Genomic DNA, 16,800 nt, shown 5'->3' with positions numbered 1-16,800 from the left:
GACATCGACGCATGTAAGAAGGCTGTTATTTAACGGTCGGCTGGCCAGTGTCCCAAAGGCAGTTAACGATGGTCAAAAATTCCCTGGAGTTTTGCGACTAAAATTACTGATGCCAAGAAACACAGGGCTTTGTGTATGGTGAACACCAAATATGCGGCACGTTGTACCTTATCCATCTTTTTGGTGGCGAATCTGATGATTGAGGGCGGCGAGGGGGTGGGTGATAGGGGGTGGGGAGGGGGCATTAGATATATTCGGGAATCCTAATAAGGCATGCGATTAAGTCATCCATGGTAGGGTGCTCCAGATGTGCATAGCACGCGCAATTAATAGTGCCATATTCGCATGCATTTACAATAGGCGTATTGATAGAAAACGGGGGGTGACGGTGGAAGAACAATATTCAGCCTTTTGGGGTCGCAAGCAGTGCTGACGAGTGTTAAAGCATACAGCCATATATCGGTCAGCTGCAGAAACGGTCGTAAAAACGGCCGAAGAATTTTAATCCGAGCAAGTGTGAGCTGTTGCACTTTGGGAAGTCAAATAGAAGGAAAACATATACAATTAATGGCAAGACCCTGAACAAAATTGATGTGAAGACAAATCTTGGAATCGAAGTCCATGAGTGCCTGGAAGTCGCAAACAAAATGTAGATAGTATGGTAAAGAAGGTATATGGTATAATGTTCAAGGAACATTAAGTTTACAGATCGGGAGGCCATGATGGAGCTTTATAGAACTTTGTTTAGGCCACAAGTGTGCATTGCCAGCAATTCTGTTCTCCAAAATGCAGAAAAAATTTGGAGGCTTTTAACAGGACGCAGATGGGGTTTATGCAGATGATGCCTGGATTAGGGTGTATTTGCAACCTGCTAGACAGACCAGGATTCTTTTCGCTGGAATACCGAAAGTTGAGAAGAGAACTGATAGAAGTATAGATGTGGGGAGCGAGAGGGGGTGGGGTGGTGGTGGGGGGGGGGGGGGGGGAGGGGTGGCGGTGGGGTTGGAGGCGTGGCTCATTTAAACATAGCGAATAGTGAAAAAACTGGATGGTGTGGATTTGGAGAGGATGTTTCCACCATTGAGAGAGTCTGGGATCAGTACGAATAGGCTCAGATGTAACTTTAGAAAGGGGGAAGATGGACAATATGTGAAATTCCTTTACAGGGACGGTTGTGCAGGGCGTGATTGGGTATTTGTAAGGTGGCAATTGATATATTCTTGAATAGTAAAGTTGTCAGGGGTTATAGGAAGATGATAAGTAAGCGGGCTTGGGAGGGAAACGTAGATAACCGTGATTGAATGGCGCAGTAAACTCGATGGGCCAAATGGCCGAATTTTACTCCTTTGGCTTAGGAGCACAGAGAAAATGATTTTGGCGTCATAGATAGGTTAGAGAGTTAGAACTCCCACGATATATTAAATTGTTCCACTCACCATAGGTAATATTAATCTGAGCTATATCTGCGGACACAAGGCGTGGAACAAATAAATAAAAATACGATTTTATTGACTCCATGTTACGTCCTGTTAAAACAATGGACGAGGATGTATATGGTGAACTCAGCACATTAATCGTCTAAGAACAATCTTGTTACTTTATAAATGTTGGGTTATACATTCAGCAACGGTGAAACCACAGCTTTTCACTGTTTCGAAATGTCCCTCATGATCAGATTTGATGATCAGAAATAATTAAAATATCATAAAATAGACAGTACATAAATAGAATATAGCAAACATTTGCAAAGAAGGCCTATAAAAATAAGCTGATCCGCTAAACAGAGGCGACTGACAGATGAATAGGGCGGGGAAGTACGTGCTTCAGTATCTGAGCTCAAAAACATTTCAGACGTCTTTACTGCTGTGAACAGACTCAAAATTTGGAATACCACAATTGCAGGCTCCAATATTTAGCGATTGGTTGGATATTGTATGTTGCCGTAAAGGCTATGGCTTTCCATCCGAGCCCACATAGAATGCACACGAAGGAATTTAGGTGAAATTCATCAGAAACGCAAATTAGTCATGTTGTAATATTGAACAGACCGAGAATACCACCGAGTTAAAATGTGCAGAAGATATCTTCTCGAATAATAGTTATAATGACAGACGCGAAATATGTATGAAGCCAGGATGAAACAATAAGTTTGGTTTGTTAAAACAATAATATGTCGCAAAACATTTAACTCCCCCAATTCCCACACTGGTCTTTCTGGCCTGGGCCTCCTCCATTGGCAGAGTGAGGCCCAGCGCAAATTGGAGGAACAACCCATATTTCGCTTGGGCAGCTTATACCCCAGCAGTATGAACATTGACTTATGTAACTTCAACTGAAGGTTGATAAATCCCTGAGGCCTGATGGTCTGCATCCCAGGGTACTCAGGGAGGTGGTTCTAGAAATAGTGGACGTGTTGGTTTCACAAAATGCTAGTGTAACTCAGCAGGTCAGGCAGCATCTCAGGAGAGAAGGAATGGGTGACTTTTCGGGTCGAGATTCTTCTTCAAACTGGTGTCAGGGGGGCGGGACAAAGAAAGGATATAGGTGGAGACAGGAAGATAGAGGGAGAACTGGGAAGGGGGTTGGAAGAGGGGGACAGTGGAACTATCTAAAGATGGAGAAGTCAATGTTCATACCGCTGGGCTGCAAGCTGCCCAAGCGAAATATCAAGTGCTGTTCCGCAAATTTCCGGTGGGCCTTACTATGGCACTGGAGGAGGCCAATGCAGAAAGGTCAGACTGGGAGTGGAAGGGGGAGCTGAAATGCTCAGCCACCTGGAGATCCGGTTGGTTAAGGCGGACTGAGCGAAGGTGTTGAGCGAAACGATCGCCGAGCCTGCGTTTGGTTTCGGCGATGTAAAGAATTTGACATCGAGAGCAGCGGATACAATAGATGAGGTTGGAGGAGGTGCAGGCGAACATCTATCTCACCTAGAAAGACTGTTTAGGTCCTTGGATGGAGTTGAGGTGGGAGATAAAGAGACAGGGGTTGCATCTCCGGCGGTTGCAGAGGAAAGTGCCCGGTGATGGGATGGTTTGGGGAGGAAGGGACGAGTGGACCAGAGAGTTACGGTCTCTGCGGAACGTAGAAAGTGTAAGGGATGGGAAGATGTGGTCAGTAGTTGGGTCCCGTTGTAGGTGACGGAAATGTTGGGGGATGATTTGTTGGATACGCTGGCTGATGGGGTGGAAGATGAGAACGAGGGGGATTCTGTCCTTGTTACGAATGAGGGGAGGTGGAGCAAGAGCGGAGCTGCGGGATGTAGAAGATGCCCTAGTGAGAGCCGCATCTATAATGGAAGAGGGGAAGCCCCGTTTACTGAAGAGTGAGGACTTCTCTGGTGCCATAGTGTGAAACATCTCATCCCGGGCGCAGATGCGGCGTAGATGGAGGAATTGGGAGTAGGGGATAGACTTTTTGCAGGAGACAGGGTGGGGAGAAGTGTAGTATTGGTGATCATTTTCCAATGTTCAATAGATTCAGGATCAGTCCCTGTGGATTGGAGGATAGCTAATGTTATCCAACTTTTCAACGGGGAATTACAGACCAGTTAGCCCGACATCGGTGGTGGGGAAGATGCTGGAGTCAATTATTAAAGAGGTAATAACGGTGCATTTGGATAGCAGTAAAAGGATGTCCAAGTCAGCCTGGATTTATGAAAGGGAAATCATGCTTGACTAATAGTCTGGCATTTTTTGAGGATGTGACAAGTAAAATGGAGAAAGGGGTGCCAGTGGATGTAGTGTATCTAGACTTTCAGAAAGACTTTGATAAAGCCCCACAAGGGAGATTGGTGAGCAAAATCAGAGCACATAGCATTGGGGGTAGGATGTTGACATCGATAAAGAATTGGTTGGTAGACAGGAAGCAAAGAGCAGGAATAAACGGGTCCTCTTCAGAATGCCAAGCAGTGGAGAGTGGAGTGTCGTAATGTTCGGTGTTGGGGCCGCAACCGTTTACCACATATATTAATGATTGGGACGAAGGCATTAATAATAATACTAGGAAGTTTGCGGATGCCACAAAGCTGGGTGGCAGTTCCAACTGCGAAGTGGATGTTAGGATGTTGCAGGGTTACATGGACAGGTTGAGTGAGTGGGAAGATGCGTGGCAGTTGCAGTATGATATAGATAAATGTGAGGTTATCCACTTTGGCGGCAAAAATAAAGAGGCAGATTATTATCTGAATGGTGTCAGGTTAGGTAAAGGGGAGGTGCAGCGAGACCTGGTTGTCCTTGTACAGCAGTCACTGAAAATTGTCGTGCAGGTACTCAGGCAGTGAAGAAAGCTAATGGCATGTTGGCCTCCATAACGAGAGGATTTCAGTATAGGAGTAAAGTGGTTCTTCTGCAGTTGAATATGGCCCTGGTAAGACCACATCTGGAGTATTGTGTACAGTTTTGGTCTCCTAATTTGAGGAAGGACATCCTTGTAATTGAGGTAGTGCAGCGTAGGTTAATGAGGTCGATCCCTGGGATGGCGGGACTGTTATATAAGGAAAGATTGAAAAGACTAGGCTTGTATTCACTGGAGTTTAGAAGGATGAGAGGGGATCTTATAGAGACATATAAAATTATAAAAAAGGACTGGACAAGCTAGATGCAGGAAAAATATTCCCCATGTTGGGCGACTCCAGAACCAAGTGCCGCAATATTAGAATAAAGGGGAGGTCATTTAAAACTGAAGTGAGAAGGAACTTTTCCCCCCAGAGAGTTGTGAATTTGTGGAATTCTCTGCCACAGAGGGCAGCGGAGGCCAAATCACTAGATGGATTTAAGAGAGAATTAGATAGAGCTCAAGGGGCGAGTGGCATCAAGGGATATGGGGAGAAGGCAGGCACGGGTTATTGATTGTAGATGTTCAGCATGTTCACAATGAATGGCGGTACGGGCTCGAAGGGCCGAATGGCCTCCTCCTGCATCTATTTTCTATGTTCTATGTTGCTATGCAAAGTAACCATTCCTTTCTCTCACTCTCCATCCCGCCTACTTCCCAGTTCTCCGACGTCTTACTGTCTTCGACTACATATTATTTCGTTTGCTTTGTTGCTACCTTCTTCCAACTAACAATAATAATTTCTACATTTTCTTGGACTTCATTCCCTTTGTCCTGTTTTCACACCGTACAAATCCTTATCTATATACTTTCTTATCTATGACGTCAGCCGGAAGAAGGTTCTCGAACCGAAACGTAACCTATTCCTTTCCAGAGACGTTGCCTTCCCCGCTGAATTACTCCTGCATTCTGTGTCTACCTTCGATTTAAACCAGCATCTGTAGCTCCTTCCTGCACATAAAACAATGCTTTCCCTCAGATCTTCCAGAACTAATCCATTATTAACACATTTACAGCATTACCGGGACTAAAATGGCAGGATTTACAGACCATCACAGCACATGCCTTCTTACATATATTCATCGAACGCGGGACTTATGTGTTGGAAATTACCTCTCTGAGGTGCATCAGCGTTAACACAACCCTTGTGGTTTAAATTCAACAGTATTTATCTGCGTACAGCGAAATACTTCGTCATTTCATAACTAAGAATGTGCACACATCAACACTAAATAATTCAAAGATCTCTCTTAACTGTTCTGCGCAAAATAATACAAATACTTTAATGTAACATTGTTTTGGATGGTAAACACCGTCTGTCTACAGTTTTGAAAACACTTGGTGTGATGTAGAGCATTGTTTGTTTCCTTACCCTTGTCTTTCATTTGTAGCTGTTTATCTGCTCATAAAACATTTTGGAGATTATTGCAATAGTTCAACTGAATAACGTTGGTTAATAAAAGTCAAAGTAGCTTTCATCAGTAATTCTATGGAATTAGATAACTTTGTTATTATACGCCTAAACAAGCTGTGTAATCGAGCTCTTACGAAACGGCACTGTACCCCTTTAAATTGCTAGATTTTTCTGGCTTTACTTTAAAGTAAACATTATTTGTGTGCTAATTACTGTTGAATGCTCATGCAGGTGCATAGTTGTTTCAAAAGCGGCACTGAAATTCTGACCTGAGTCTGTCAAACGTCTGCAGCTTACTAGTATGAATCTCTCAATGCTTAAAGCATTCTGGGCTTTGTCCAACCAAGATCACAAAATAAGTATGACCTACAGCAGCACGTGCTGGGAACACAGCTCCCGAAGCACACGCCCCCAAACCCTTTACTAAACGGCAACAATCTCACTTCAGTTTTGTTACCGCCCCATGTTGCAAACTAAATAATTTTTAATTTGTTCTGACATTCCGGTTGCAATTTGTCATTAATACAAATACCGAAGTCAATAATTTAACTAAATATATACCAAACGATTGAAAATGTTCACCGTAAAACTCAAATGTGATTGAACGTTATAGTGTTTGGTATCCGATTTTTTTGAGGGTTCGAAGCTCCTACCGCAGTTGATGTATTTTGGTGTCCCTGCGGTTTATGGTGTAGGTGGTAGGCTTGGTGTTACCTTTCTCACCATGGCCAAATCTTTCAGAGCATAACTGACAATGGTGTCAGTCATTGTTTGGAGTCGGCGATCTGCATCTCTTTGGCTGTGGCTTGAATGATGTTGGTCACGTCTTTGTCAAACTGCAGCCATTCATTCCGGTTGCTGGCCGGGAGCCACTTAATCTGTTGCTATGGAACTACTCTGCAGGGGTTGGGAGACTCTGATGCGTGGAGGGACTGGGCTATGTGGGGTGAGTCCTGGCCGGGCTCCTCCTGCGTCTCACCAGGTTTAGGGCCTGTGCGCTGCACCTCTTTCTCCTTCTCCGAGCATTTCATTCTGGTCTGACGGATTTTAAGGCCATGGTGGTTCTTGCACAGCTTTCCGCAAATGCATCTTATACACGTAGTCAGGTCGTTTGCAGGGGTCAATAACCTCTGGTCCGTCCTATTGGAGACCTCATCCTCCCCCCTCTCGGGATCTCCTGGGGGTATGTTTCATAAGGCTTTTCCGTAGCTTTATTGGGTTTCTTTCTCACGAAAGACACGGACTGGGATGCTAACCCACCCTGTCCCGAATGCCGTCTTTCCATGCCGTCAACTGTCTCTCCAGTAGTCACCAAACTATTCTTGTTTGTCACCCGGTCTATTCCTCGGTGCCACTGGCTGAGCCAGACTTCAACGTGCAAGATACATCTTCTGGATGCACTGGGACGCATCCTCAGTGATGTGACCTGGGGTCATCGGTTGTTTCGGGTCTCACAACATCAGACACCCTCGCCCAGGCGACCCAGCCGGCGTTGATCAGGCCCCTACTTGCGTCCCAGCAGCACCTGCCCACGGATCAGCCCTCTTAATCCAAAGCCATCTAGTGGCTTTCTCTGCGGCTTCGCTTGCGGATTGAATGGCCCTCTTCTTTGCCAGCCCCGTTATGCCCAATTGGTTGAGGACTTTGCAGAGTGAGCGTCCTGCAAAGCCTCTGCAGCACACCTCTATGGGTTCATAGCGTGTCTTCCAGCATTTGTGCCTGCACATCTCCACCACCTCCTAGTACTTTGCGCGTTTCCTCTCATTTCCTTCTTCCATACGCTCTTCCCAGGGCCCTGTCAGCTCCAGAATGATCAGCTGTTTTGTCACTTCGGAGGTGATGATCATGTCTGGCAGGAGTGATGTTGCCGCGATGTGCTGCATAAATTCAGCTGTTTGCCCAGGTCGACGTGCAGCTGCCAGTCAGTGGCTGTGTAGAGGAGGCCCGACCTTGTTTTTGGTTGTGGTAGAGGCTTCTCTCCAGCTTTGACAAAAGTGATTGATTTCTTCGGGGCATGCTGGTCTTTGCTGATTGTGTTTGCAGTGGCTATGCTCTCAGCAACCAACTTAAGCACCTGGTTGTGGCGTCACCGATAGCGACATTGGCCAAGGACATTGGGCAGCTGCTGAGGAGATGTTCTAGTGATCCCCTTCCTGTGCAAATTGGACAGGAAGGTGTCACGATCTTGCCCCAGACGTGGAGGTTTGGTGGGCTTGGTAGGGCATCGTAGACAGCTAGGACAAGGAACCGGACGCGCTGGAAATCTGCCTGCATGACGTTTGACCAGGTAATCCTGCGCTGCGGTATGCTCTACCACCTTGTCCACGCTCCCTGCTGCCCGAGCCCCACCGTCCTGCTCACACGCTCTTCCTCCACACCTGCTCGGACCTCTTCCTGGATGAGATGATGTCTCTGCTTGCCCTGGGCCTTGCCAACATGTGTCTTAGGGAAGTATCCCAAGCCCGCTCTGCCAGTTACTATGAATCCTACCAATGCCCTTTGTCTTAGGGGTGACTGCCACCGCAACTGCTTTCTCCGCATTCCATTTCCTCTCTGTTCTCACTCAATGACAGCCGATGACACCTTTTGGTCCCTGGAGTCCCTGTACTGTAGGGCATCTCTTGTCCGTGCCACCATAAACTCTTCAGTGAGACCACTGAATGGGAGCTGTAAGATGTTACTGGTCCCGTAAAGTGCTGCACTGTTGAGGCTGCGGAGAAGGCCAAGCCACTTGCGAAGTAAACCACTGATCTTCCTTTCGAGGGACTCAACTGTGGTCAATGGAACAGCGTAAACCAGGAGAGGCCACAGGACACGGGCAGGATGGAATGCTGATAGATCCGGGCCTTGAATCAGCCAGGTAGGCCTGACTTGTCGATTTTGGTGAGCCAGGCTTCAAGGTCTTCGATGGACTTTTGAATGGCGGCAGAATCTCTCAGAGTTACGTCAAAAAGCTTCCCCAAAATCTTGACACGTTTCTCAGTGATGGAGGGAATGGCAGTTCCAGATAATAAGAAGTGGAATTTGTCAGTTACCTTCTCCCTCTTCAGCACCATGGACTTTGACGTTGTTGGCTTGAAACTCATTCTTCCCCAAGTGATAAGTTTCTCAAGACCTTGTAGGATCCATCTATTCCCTGGGACACATTTTGTGGTGATGGGAAGGTCGTCCATAAAAGCTCTTATTGGGGGCTGTCGTGCACCAGATTCGGTCAGTGGGCCTCTGCATTCCACCGCGGCTGACTTGGCCACCATGTTCATGGCAAGAGCAAAAAGAATAACAGAAATGGTGCAGCCCGTTATTATTCCTTTTTCAAGCCCATGCCAGTCAGATGTTTCTGACCCAAAAGTCACCCTAAACCTGAAATTATGGTAATCATCCAGGATCAGGACCTTGAACTTACTGGCAACATGGAGGCGGTGTAGTGCAGGCTCAACCAGTCTATGCGGAATGGACACCTAGGCATTGGCCAGGTCCAACCACAGAACAACTAGGTCGCTTCTGTTTTCATGGGCTTCTCTGATGAGTTGCGTGACTACTCCAGTGTGCTTCACGCAGCCCGGAACTCCAAGAATCCCCACCCTTCTGCACTGAGGGGTCGATGGAGCTGTTTTTGAGGAGAAACGAAGTTAATCTTCTGGAGACAATGCTGAAAAACATCTTCCCTTCCACGCCCAGCAGCGAGATTGCCCGAAACTGTTTGATGTTCTTTCCGTTTTCATCTTTCGGGATCCAAACTCCGTCAGCGCACCCCTACTGGACAGCAACTCTCCCCCTTCGCCATACCACCATCAAGATCTTCCATAGGTGTTGAAGGAGCTCTGGGCAGCACTTGAACACTATGTATGGTACGCAGTATGGTACGACGTGTGCAAGATATATCTTCTGGATGCACTAGGATGCATCCTCAGTGATGTGACCTGGTCTCATCGGGTGTTTCGGGTCTCACAACATCAGGGACTTTGGGAAGCTGCTGAGGTGCTGTTTGACCAGGTAATCCTGCGCTGCGGTATGCTCTCCCACCTTGTTCACGATTCCTGCTGCCTGAGCCCCACCGCACTGCTCACACGCTCTTCCTCCACGCTTGCTCGGACCTCTTCCTCTCCACACCTGCTCGGACCTCTTCCTGGATGAGATGGTGTCTCTCCTTGCCCTGGGCTTAGCCAACATGGGTCTTAGGAAAGTATCCCAAGCCCGCTCTGCCAGATGCTATGACTCCCACCAATGCCTTTTGTCTTGCGCGTGACTCTGCCACCTCAACTGCTTTCTCCGCCCTTAATTTCCTCCCTGTTCTCACCTCAATGCCAGCCGATGACACCTTTTGGTCCCTGGAGTCCCTGAACTGCAGGGCTTCTCTTGTCCGTGCCACCATAACCTCTTCAGTGAGAGAACTGAATGGGAGCTGTAAGATGTTACTGGTCCCGTACAGTGCTGCACTGTTGAGGCTGCGCGGAAGGCCAAGCCACTTTCGAAGAAAACCACTGATCTTCCTTTCGAGGGACTCAACTGTGGTCAATGGAGCAGCGAAAACCAAGAGATGTAACAGGACACGGGGCAGGATGGAATGCTGATAGATCCAGGCCTTGAATCTGCCAGGCAGGCCTGACTTGTCGACTTTGGTGAGCCAGGCTTCAAAGTCTTCGATGGACTTTTGAATGGCGGCAGAGTCTCTCAGAGTTGCGTCAAAAAGCTTCCCCAATGTCTTGACAGGATTCTCAGTGATGGAGGGAATGGCAGTTCCAGATAATAAGAAGTGGAATTTGTCAGCCAATTTCCCCTTCTTCAGCACCATGGACTTTTAATTGTTTGGTTTTAAACTCATTCTTGCCCAAGTGATAATTTTCTCAAGACCTTGTAGGATTCACCTACTCCCTGGGACCGATGTTGTGGTGATAGTAAGGTCGTCCATAAAAGCTCTTATTGGGGGCTGTCTTACACCAGACTTGGTTAGGGTGCCCCTGCAGTCCACCGCGGCTGACTTGGCCACCATGTTCATGGCAAGAGGAAAAAGAATATCAGAAATGGTGCAGCTCGTTATTATTCCTTTTTCAAACCCATGCCTGTCTGATGTTTCTGACCGAGAAGTCACCCTCAACCTGAAATTATGGTAATAATCCAGCATCAGGACCTTGGTCTTACTGGGAACATGGTGGCGGTGTACTAAAAGCTCAACCAGTCTGTGCGGCAAGGACCCATAGGCATTGGCCAGGTCCAACCACAGAAGAACTATGTCACCTCTGTTTTCATGGGCTTCTCTGATGAGCTGCGTGACTACTCCAGTGTGCTCCAAGCAGCCCGGAACTCCAGGAATCCCACCCTTCTGCACTGAGGGGTCGATGTAGCTGTTTTTGAGGAGAAACTCAGTTAATCTTCGGGAGACAATGCTGAAAAACACAACGCTCACCAGCGAGATTGACCAAAACTGATTGATGTTCTTTCAGTTTTTCTCTTTCGGAATCCAAACTCCCTCAGCGCACCTCCACTGTTCAACAACTCTCCCCCTTCGCCATACCACCTTCAAGATCTTCCATAGGTGGCGAAGGAGCTCTGGGCAGCGCTTGTACACTATGTATGTTACGCCACTAGGGCCCGGTCCAGAGGCTGAGCGTGCCGCCTTGATGACCTCCTCAACCTCCTTCAGACTCGGCTCCCTCAGGAGCACATGAGGCGGCCACTGCGCTTGTCCCCAAGTAATCGCCTGGTGAAGCCAAAGGGATTGGCAATGAATGCAGCTCGCTTCCTGGCTATCTCTCTTCCTCTTCTCCTGTGCCACTGCTCTGCGGAGGGTCATAAGCCATTTCCTAAGGATGTTTTGTAGGTCGGCCAAGGTTTGCATCTCCTCTTCGCTAGATGTCTTGTACTGGTTTTTCAAAATACCTTATTATCCGTTCGGTCCTGACCTTTAACTCTAGAATCCACTCTGCCACGGACGCGATGATTGTGGCCATGGATTTAGTGCAAGTGCCTTAACACCGCTCATTGGGATAAAAAAAAACAGCAGTGGAGACGATCTGGATTATTATTATGTTGCAGGGAAAAATAACGGAAATCACTAATTTATGATTAGTGCATCTAATACATCGGTGAAGGAGAGCCACTATATGGACAATACTTGGAATGGTGAGCTGCAACACTGTGATACATCCTGCGTAGTTACCCTTCTTCCTGTTCACTGCGTGATGACGTTGTAGGGACATAGGGATTGGCTAGAGGAGTTCGAACCCTCGGATTGGCTAGCGATGTCACGAGGTGAGATAACGCGGTAGATTCGAGAGTCTAGCGTTGGATTCTGTATAGGTAAGACGTTAGGTAGTTGTCTAGAGTTGAGTGTTGCGAATTGACACGGAGTTTTAGAACTATGCAATAAACTTCGTCTGCAACATCCACTCGCTGATGGTCTCTCTACATTGGTAACCCCGACGTGATCCGAAGATCACGAGAACATGTCGCAGGTAGGAGCGAGCAGTGGGCAGCAGAATGTGAGCGGCGTTCACTTACCCCCGTTCTGGGCCCATCAGCCGCACCTGTGGTTTGTGCAGGCAGCGTCCCAGTTCCACCTCAAGAAGGTGGAAGAGGACCAAGAGAAGTTCCACCTGCTGGTAAGCTGCCTGCAACCCGAGGTGGCCGCGGGAGTGGGAAGGTACCTGACCAACCCTCCCCAAACCGAGAAGTACGAGGGGCTCAAGAGGCTCCTGCTGAGGACTTTTGGCTTTAGCCAGAACCAGCGGGCTCTGAATCTCCTACATTTACCGGAGCTGGGGGATCGGCTACCGTCGGTTTTGATGACGGAGATGCTAACCTTGATTGGCGACCACCAGCCGTGTATGATGTTCGAAGCGGCATTCTGGGAGAAATTGCCCCGGGACGTCAGGTTAGTGTTGGCGGACGTCTCTTTTGAAGACCCGGTAGCGTTCGCAGATAAAGCCGACGCGCTCGTCACGGAGGGCTCCACACGAGATAAATCGGGTTTCGAGGCCTAGCAGCAGCCGGCCGCGCGGCCGCCATTTTGTAGTCAGCCCGCCAAGACGGGGCTGCAGCACCCGCCATTTCGCGGCGGGCCCAAGCAACAGAGCCGCACAGGCGTGGCTGGTGTTTTTTTCATAAGCGATGGGGCAGTGAAGCCCGAAGTTGCAGGGCCCCGTGTTCCTTTCCGGGAAATGCCTCGGCCGATCGAATGTAGAGGCAGTTTCGATCGGCCGCAACCGCCGCCTCTACGCCACAGATCAAGGTACCGGCACCGTCTTTTTGGTCGATACGGGAGCGGTCGTTAGCATCGTGCCCCCCTACGACTACGAAGTTCGAGCAGGTAGGAAGGGTCCGTCCGTCATTGCGGTCAACGGCAGTCCCATCCGCACCTACGGCAAGAGGGCCATGTCCCGGTCCTTCGGCTCCGGGACCTACCGTTGGGATTTCATCGTTGCCGACGTGGGCCAGGCAATTCTGGGCGCGGATTTCCTCTGGGCTTTTTCGTTGGTCGCAGACGTCCGCAGTAAGGGCCTACAACCCTCGGCTAGCAGTATGGAGCCTGCTACTCCACCACCCGCCACCCCACCCTGCCCGTCGATCCAGGCCATCACCACGGCTCCAGGTCAGTTCGCTGCGGTCCTCGCCGACTTCCCGCAGCTCCTCGTCCAGCGGTTCGATGCACCTTCCGATAAGCACGGTGTCGTCCATTTCATCCCTTCCGAGGGGCCGCCTGTATTCACCCGGGCGCGGCGCCTACCTCACGACAAGCTGGCCATAGCCCGGGAGGAGTTCCACAATTTGGAACGACTGGGGATTGTTCGGCCTTCGGATAGTCCGTGGGCCTCTCCCTTGCATATGGTCTCTAAGGCATCTGGGGGGTGGAGACCATGTGGGGATTACCGGCGTCTTAACGCTGCAGCCCGGCCTGACCGCAATCCGATCCCTCACATACAGAACTTCTCCGCCAGCCTTGAGGGCGCTACGGTTTTTTCAAAATCAATTTGGTGCGGGGATATCATCAGATCCCTGTCCACCCACCGTACATTCCTAAGACGGCTACGATTACTCCGTTCTGGTTATTTGAGTGGTTGCGGATGCCGTTCAGTCTCAAAAACGCGGCTGAGGCATTCCAGCGTCTTATGGGTCATGTGGGTCGCGGATTGTCTTTCGTGTTTATTTACCTCGATGACATTCTGGTTGCCAGTCGTTCGGTCCCAGAGCACCTGGTCCACCTTCGCACTGTTCCGAAGGCTGCAGGACCACGGCCTGAACATCCACCCGTCCAAATGCCATTTCGGCCTGTCCGCGGTGGATTTCCTGGGTCACCGGATCACATCGGCCGGTGCTACTCCTTTGCCCGCTAAGGTGGACGCCGTCCGCTCTTTTCCCCGCCCTACCACCATCAAGGGCTTGCAGGAATTCGTGGGCATGGTGAATTTTTATCACCGGTTCGTGCCTGCGGCAGCTCGGATCATGCGCCCCCTTTTTCAATGCCTCGCGGGTAACCCCGCTGAGTTGGTTTGGTCCACAGCGGCAGAGGCGGGTTTCTCTTCGGTTAAACAGGCCCTCACCGACGCCATCATGTTCGTGCACCCCCGCTCTTCTGCTCCCACGGCCCTGACGGTGGATGCCTCAGACGTGGCGGTGGGTGGGGTCTTAGAGCAGCAGGTCAACGATCACTGGCAGCCTCTGGCATTTTTCACCCAGCAGCTCACTCGACCTTCGACAGGAAGCTCCTGGCCCTCTATTTAGCTGTTCGCCATTTCCTTTATTTTTTGGAGGGCCGCTCTTTTGTCGCCTACACGGATCACAAACCGCTCACGTTTGTTTTTTCGAAGGTTTCTGATCCGTGGTCGGCCAGCCAGCAACGGCACCTCACCCTCATTTCTGAGTTCACCACCGATGTTCGCCACATCGCGGTTAGGCTTAATGCCGTTGCTGACGCCCTGTCCCGGCCGGCCAATACCTCGGTCGCTGCAGTGGGGGCGAGGTGGATTTCCAGGAGCTAGCGGAGGCTCAGCGCCTGGAAGGAATTGCCTCAGCGTATGCCTCCGCCGCCTCGGGGTTGCGGTTGGCCCAGGTAGCCCAGGCCCAGGTACTACACTTTGGTGCGACGTTTCCCTTCCCCTCCTTCGCCCGGTGGTGCCGACCGCCCTGCGGCGTAAGGTTTTTGAGGCCATTCATGGCCTGGCACACCCGTCCATCCGGGCGACCTCGGCCATGGTGGCCGCCCGTTTTGTCTGGCACGGCCTGCGGAAGCAGGTGGCCGCCTGGGCCCGGGCCTGCGTCCCGTGCCAGACCTCCAAGGTCCACCGCCACGGCGAGCCCCCGTACCAGAATTTCGTGGTTCCGCCCGTCCGTTTTTACCACATCCACGTGGAATTGGTTGGTCCATTGCCCCACTCTAGGGGCTACACTCATCTACTAACGGTGGTCGACCGCTTTGCACGTTGGCCGGAGGCTCTCCTGTTGTCGGACACCTCGGCGGCCTCCTGTGCACGGGCCCTGGCGTTACATTGGGTTGCCCGTTTCGGCGTCCCGGCTGTCATCACTACCGACCGGGGCGCCCAGTTCATCTCGTCCCTCTGGGCCGCGCTTGCGGAGCCGTATGGGTCCCGCTTGCAGCAGACCACCGCCTATCATCCCCAAGCTAACGGGATGGTAGAGCACTTCCACCGACAGCTGAAGGTGTCCCTCTGTGCCCGCCTGACCGGCCCTGACTGGGCCGACCAGTTGCCTTGTGTCCTCCTCGGTATTCGCACGGTCCCTAAGGCTGATCTGGGTACCTCCTCGGCGGAACTCGTCTACGGGTCGCCCCTGCGTGTGCCGGGTGACATTCTTCCCTTGACCTCCCCCTTGCCGTCGTCCGTCCCGTCAATTTTGGCTTCTCTCCGGGCGCGGGTAGGTTCCCTGGCCCCAGTCCCGGCCTCCTGTCACGGGTGTACAGCAGTGCACGTGCCGGCGGCCTTGCAGGACTGTGAGTTCGTTTTCCTCCGGCGGGATTCCCACCGCCCCCCTTTGCAGCCGGTCTACCAGGGCCCGTTCCAGGTGCTCAAAAGGGGGACGATCACCTTCAAGTTACAGTAGGAACCCGTCAGGAGCTCGTCTCTGTCTCCCGACTCAAACCGGCCCACTTGGACCAGGACCGTCCCGTGCTGGTGGCCCAACCTCCTCACTGGGGCAGACCTCCGGCCGATCCACCTGATTCCCCAGCTGCGTCTCGTCCCTCAACTCTCGGGCCTCCGTCGCCCACGGCTGGGTTCACTCAGCCCTTTCCAGCCACGCCCCCATCGCCGATACCCGCAGGTTCCCCCCTCCCTTCCCCTCCAACGGCGCCCCATCGTCTCCATCGGCGGGGCCTTCCCAGCCTCCTTCGTCGCTGGCGGTACCGGCCTCCCCTCCTCGTACGCGTTCAGGTCGGGCGGTCCGGGCGCCCGTGAGATATGGCATCGAGGGTTCTGGGGGAGGTTCATGTAGGGACATAGGGATTGGCTAGAGGAGTTCGAACCCTCGGATTGGCTAGCGATGTCAAGAGGTGAGATAGCGCGGTAGATTGGAGAGTCTAGCGTTGAACTCTGTATAGGTAAGACGTTAGGTAGTTGTCTAGAGTTGAGTGTTGCGAATTGTCACGGAGTTTTAGAACTATGCAATAAACTTCGTCTGCAACATCGACTCGCTGTTGGATTCACTACAATGTCATATTTTTCATTGACCCCCGGCTGTGGGTGAAACGATGAAACGAAAAATCTGGAAATCGTTGAAGATTGGGGAGATTTGTGAAATGCGCGTGTTTGTACGTGTATGTATGAGGCTTTAAAAATCTAGCTGGAAACAACACGGCGATGTACTCATAACTTGCGAGTTGCTGGAGGAAAGCCTTTATTTTTAAATAGGTCATTTAGCAGTTAAATATGTTAGATATATTTTAGTGAATTGAGAATTAATACGAAATATCATAATGATAAGAATGAAGTCACAGTTGAATTTGTCCGCCATTTAATCTAACGAATCAGACATTAAATTAACTGATCATTGAGAACATAATATTTCATGGATGTACAAAGATGGTACTCTAATCGGCTGCC

The 16,800-nt window shown here is 50.4% G+C and overlaps 1 pseudogene; it reads right to left on the bottom strand.

Moving 5' to 3' along the window:
- Positions 1-7,208: 7,208 nt before the first annotated feature.
- LOC144590074 (uncharacterized) lies at positions 7,209-10,541 on the bottom strand (annotated as a pseudogene).
- Between the last annotated feature and the right edge of the window lie 6,259 nt (positions 10,542-16,800).

This window comes from Rhinoraja longicauda, unplaced genomic scaffold (genome assembly GCF_053455715.1).
Source record: "Rhinoraja longicauda isolate Sanriku21f unplaced genomic scaffold, sRhiLon1.1 Scf000116, whole genome shotgun sequence".
NCBI classification, from domain to species: Eukaryota; Metazoa; Chordata; class Chondrichthyes; order Rajiformes; family Arhynchobatidae; genus Rhinoraja; species Rhinoraja longicauda.
Note: the sequence above shows the minus strand (reverse complement) of the source record. Positions and strands in the feature narration are given on the sequence as shown.